Here is a 6,000-nt window from a genome sequence, read left to right on the forward strand (position 1 = left end):
AATATGAATCCCTAAATACTTAACACCCCCTGGTGACCACTTGCAGTTCCATGAACGCAAACCATTACACTCACATTGGCTAGACAAGGGAAACACCTCAGTTTTATCCCAATTCACTTTATGCCCCGATAATTCACCCACTTCTTGAAACATCGCCTTTATTACATCCCCACACACTTCAGGATTCTACAAGATAAGAAGCATATCATCAGCATACGATTAAACTTTAACTTCAACTTTCCCAACCATAATTCCTGCAATAGTCTCACATTGTCTAATATAAGTAGCAAGTGGTTCTAACGCCAAATCGAACAAGAAAGGTGACAACGGACAGCCTTGTCTCGTGCCCCTCAACAACTGAAATGAGTCTGAAATTACCCCATTAACCAACACTCGAACCCTAACATCTCTATGAATACACTTCACCATTTTCATGAAATTGGGCCAAAGCCCATTTTCAGTAAAGTGAATTCCAGAAACTTCCAGTTAAGCCTATCAAAGGCTTTTTCAGCATCAAAAAACCCAATGATTTCATTTGTATCTTTCCCAAAACGCTCACCAACCACATTTAACACAGTTCTGATATTATCATAGCCATAACGCCTTGGAATGAAACCCACCTGGGACCCATCCACCAGATCCCCCACACACAATCTCAGTCTGTTGGCCCAGATTTTAGTGAAAATTTTAAGATCCACATTCAACATTGAAATAGGTCTGTAATTCCCACACCTAGTGTGATCCTTATTAGGCTTCAGGATCACAACAATCAACGCCTCTTTCATTGAATCACACATCATTCCCAAAGTTATAAACTCATTATAAAGTTCACACAAAATAGGTGCCAACTGAACATCAAATTTTTATAAAATTCCGAGACGATACCGTCGGGACCCGGCGATTTACCTTCTTTAATTTGTGAAATGGCCACACTAACTTCAGCAACCTCAATTGCAGACTCAAGTAAAGTCTGGTTCTCTAGAGCCAGCTTGGAGGGTGAAATTTTCTCAAAAAATGCCTCCAATCTTTCAACAGTAGGGTCAATATCTTCCCTATACAATGACTCATAAAAATCCTTGAAATATCCACAAATGTCCCCATTCCTATGTAAAGTAATGCCACCATCCGTTTGAATAGAAGAGACACTGGAATCCGACACCAACGCCTTAAGCTTATAAACCAACAGTTTGCCATTTTGATCCCCAGATTCCCAAAACTTCTGTTTCGAATAAAACAAACATTTACTTGCTAGGTTTTGAACATGAGTCCTCAATTCTGCTGCTAATTTATGCAATTTTAGCTTATTCGAAACTGAACCATCAGTAGCACAAACCCTCTGTAAACCATTGATCTCTGCCTCTAGATTACTGATCAACTTCTGATTATTATTCTTTGCATGAGCGGACCTACTCATCAGTTCTCCCCTCAAGACTACCTTAAAACAATCCCAAACAGACTTTTTCTTTTAATAAAGTTTTATTATTTTGAAAACAAATAAACAATACAAACCAAACTTGCAGCATTATTTACAACAGACTCGTGAACATCAATTGACGCACGTTACTGCTCCCCAAATCCCTCCCCCCTCAATAGCTTATTTGCGTTTCTCGTTCTGTATCTGCTGCGTGTGGCCTGGTATCGCTTCCTTCCGAAGCTGCAGAATCCACCAATGTGCCAAACAGTCCTGTTATTAACATTCTCCAAGCCATCAGGTTACCCACTTCTTCTTCCCCGCACTTGCTACATGCCTCCTGCCACACTACCGTTTCAGCCTCCGCCCATTTTTGCAAGTCCCGCCACCATACCTCAACCCGAGGCTTGTGGCACTGCTTCCAGCCCATGGCAATCCTTCTTTTAGCAAGCACATATGCCAGGTCCCTCAGTTTCCCAACATGTTTAGTATTCCGTGGTCTGGGAAACCTTCCCAACAGGCAGGCCCAGGCCGTATCTATGTTGAGCGTGACCCCTTTATCCGCTAGTTTTCGTGCCACTTCCCCCCAAAAAGCTTCAATCACTGGGCAAGACCAGAACATGTGCGTCATATCAGCATCTTCTTCATTGCATTTTGGGCATGCTTGTCTTCCTGCGTTTACAAACTTAGATATTCTTTTCTGGGTCATATAGGCTCTATGCGTTATGTATAGCTGTATCTGCTGCAATCTGGCGTTTCTGGACACCTTCTTGTGGTATCCCATAGCACGTTCCCACATCCCATCGGTCATCTGTGCCCCCACCTCCGCTTCCCAGTCCAGCCTCAAATGAGTCAAATCCTTCCCCACCCGGGTCATCGCCATCTTGTACAGTCTAGAGATCTCGTGCCCTCCTTCTGATATGTCATATATTGTTCCCATTAGGACGTCTGGCTCCTCCGCCAGTACAGTCTCTGGCCAGGTTTTACGAATAGTCTGCACTAGCCTGAGATAGGTGACATATTGGCCTCTGTGCAAACCTGCCTCTTCTCCCAGTTCTTCGAAATCTTTAATAATCCCTTCTTGCCATACATCTCCCAATGAGACCAGCCCGACCGATTCCCAATAGGTCCTAATTATCATTCTGAGTTGGTTGTCTCCCCCAGCTAAGGCGACTAGCGGCACCTGTGGGGAACACGGGTATGGGTTCTCCATCAGTTGGCATACTCTGCGCCACATCTTCCACCCAAGCAACATCATACCCAGGCGTTCTTTAATTTCAAGTCTAGGCACCCAGATAATCTCCTTTAGGTAAAACGGGGTGCAGTCCTGCCCAAACAGCCTAAATTCAGGAGTTACCTCATCAGAAAGCCATTTGGTTACATATTGCAACTGACTAGCTACATAATAGGCCTCAAAATTCGGCAGCTTAATGCCCCCTCTATCATGGAAGTTCTGCAGCTTCCATAGCGCCACTCTATTGCGAGTGCCATGCCATTGGAAGTCCCTGCACATGCTGTTCAGTTTGACAAAAAACTTTTTGGGTATCAAGTATGGTATATTACTGAAGAAATGTAACAGCCTGGGCAGGACTACCATTTTGAGCATCGCCCCCCGTCCCATCATCGCCAGCGGTAGCTTCTCCCAAAACTTCATATTTGTTCGGATCTTTTTCACAGCCACCTTGGTATTATGCAAGTGTTCCCCCTCCACCGTATGATACACATCTATTCCAAGATAGCGGAAGGAATCAGCCGCCCAAGGTACGGACAACACTGGCAACCGCTCCAGAGGGGCTCCTATGTAGCTCCCCAATGGGAACATGCTCGATTTTTGGGGGTTCACCGCTATGCCGGACAGTTCTGCATACTTTTCCATAACCTCTAGAATATACTGAAGATTTTCCTCCGGATATTTCAAATATAGTAGTAAATCGTCAGCATACAAGGATATTAGGTGTTTCTCTCCCCCTACCTCAATACCGACCATGTCATATTGTTGTCTGAGGTACACTGCCAGGGGCTTCAGGGCTAGAATGTATAACATCGGAGACCAGGGGCACCCTTGTCTGGTGCCTCTACTGAGTTGCCACCTCTCAGATATCACCGATCCTGTGCGTACCCTGGCCAGTGGTTCACTGTATAGTAATTTTGCCCACCTAACATAACCCGGCCCCATCCCGTATTCTTCCAGGGCCTCCAACAACCATGGCCACCTCACTGAATCAAAAGCTTTGACTGCATCTAGGGACACCACCGCCATTTCCCCCTCGCTCCTGTTTCCCTCTTCAATCACCCGGTGGAGTCGCCTATGGTTGTGGGTTAATTTCTGTTGGGGACATAACTTGTCTGGTCTGGGTGTATCAGTTTGCTAATAACTCTACGCAGCCTATTGGCCAGGACCGCCGTCAATATCTTGCTATCCTGGTTCAACATTGACAACGGCCTATAGGAGCCACAACTATGCCCTGGCTTGTTGGGCTTAGGGAGCGGCACAATTAACGCTTCTCTAAGCGATTCCGGCAGCCGACCCATCTCAAAAGACTCATTGAGCATCTCTAGCATAGGGGGGAGTACTTCCACTCTAAATGTTTTATAAAACTCGCCAGGTAATCCGTCCGCGTCCGGGGTCTTGCAGGTGGGCAGCTGCTTCACCACCTCCTCCAATTCCTCTAAGGTAATCAGTGCGTCCAGCTCCTCCCTTTCTTCAGCACTAATCTTAGGTAATTCCATGTATTTTAGAGTTTCTCTAATCTCCTCTCGATTGTCCCCTCCCCTGTCCTCATATAATGTCCTATAATAGTCCAAGAATGCCTCGTTGACTCCCTCCTGGGTGTCAACCACCTCCCCGCCTTCTTTAGTTATTGTCCTAATCGGGGGCCTGGGGGTTTCGCTCTTATATAACCACGCCAACAAGCGGCCAGTTTTATCCCCTCCTGCATGTTGCCTCTCGACATACTTCTTATAGTTAAGGTTGCAGAGCCTTTCCCAAAGCTCTGCGCACCTCTGCTGTAACTCGAGTACAAGTTCCGCATCCCCTCCCGCCCTGTTGCTTTCGCGCTCCAGTTTCTCTTCTGCTTCCTCTAGTTCCGTTAGGACCCCACCCTGTAGGCCTTTTGACTTAGCAATAGCAGCACCCCGCAATACCACCTTAAAGGCTTCCTAGAGCGTGCACGCTGAGTCTACGCTGCCTGTGTTTACCTCTAAAGTACTGTGTGATCACATCCCTGATATCTTCCCTGAAGACCGGGTCCCGGAGCGCCTCTGCCCGGAGGCACCATGTCGGTATCCGCGCCCTGGGGCGGCAGCACTGCCAACTCAGCACCAGAGGCGAGTGGTCCGACAGGACCCTCGCTCTATAGTCTATTTGGGAGGTCTCTATCACCACATCTGGCGTGGCAAAAAAGTAATCCAGCCTTGTATGCAGTTGCTGCGGAGCTGAGTAATGCAAGTACTGTGTTTTATTAGGGTGTTTCAGCCTCCAAACATCTGCCAGCCCAAAGTCGTCTAGTAATGTCTGCAATACCCTGGCCGCTGGGGTGGGCCTATCAATCTTTCCATCAGATCTGTCTGCTTTTGGGTTGAGCACGCAGTTGAAATCCCCTCCCCGGATAACCGCTCCTCCCATACACGCACCCAGATAAGTACACAGGGTTCTAAAATACGTCGCAGTGTTTTGGTTGGGGGCATACGTATTTATAATGCACACCTCTCTATTCTCTACCAAAGCCTTTAATATGACCAACCTCCCCTCCGTGTCCACCACCTCTTGTGGAAGTTGGAGCGGAACGTGCGGTGCCACCCAGACCAGCACTCCCCTAGCGTAGGCAGAATACAGAGAGCCTACTACAGTACCTCTCCACTTCTTCCCCACCAGTTCCAATTTTTGCTGGGTCAAATGTGTTTCCTGCAACAACGCAATATCAATCTTCTGTCTTTTTAAGTACATCATAACTTTGTTTCTCTTTAAGTAACTGTTAAGTCCCCTGACATTCCATGTTACGATCTTAAGGTCCCCCATGGCTCATGAGTGTCTTCCTGCCTTCCGTGTAGCGACACCCCTTTGCCTACGTGATACAGATACAGCTCTCCATCTTTGCTTGTAGCTTCTCGTACCAGCTCAAACTCCCCTTAACTATGTACACAGCAAATTCCCAACTTCCCTCCCCTCCCCCCACCCGTCCCTTCCCCAACATCACACACCCTAACTGCTGGCCAGCTCCATTCTCGGAACTCAGGCACCCCCACATCTAGCCCTGCACGCACCAAACCATGCACAGAGCTCAGTAGGGTGAAGTCGCCCTAATGGCCACTTAACTAAAATTGTTGTGGGGTAAAGAGATCCGCTCTGTAAGGCTCCCGTTAATTCAATAATAACTACAGTGCTTATAACATTTAGTGCAATAGTCTGACCTTCTCTACTGAAGGCTGCGCAAACGACTATATTCAAGTCCCACGTGCCGCGCCATCTTGTGGCACCTTCCTCGTGCATTACTTATCTCTTCCATGCTCTTTCTCCGTCCGAACTTCTCACTCCTGGGGTCATCCCTGCGCATCGAGCCATCCCATGGCATCCTCCGGGGTCTTAAAAA

This window comes from Ambystoma mexicanum, chromosome 2q, assembly GCF_040938575.1.
Source record: "Ambystoma mexicanum isolate Mex_15411 chromosome 2q, UKY_AmexF1_1, whole genome shotgun sequence".
NCBI classification, from domain to species: Eukaryota; Metazoa; Chordata; class Amphibia; order Caudata; family Ambystomatidae; genus Ambystoma; species Ambystoma mexicanum.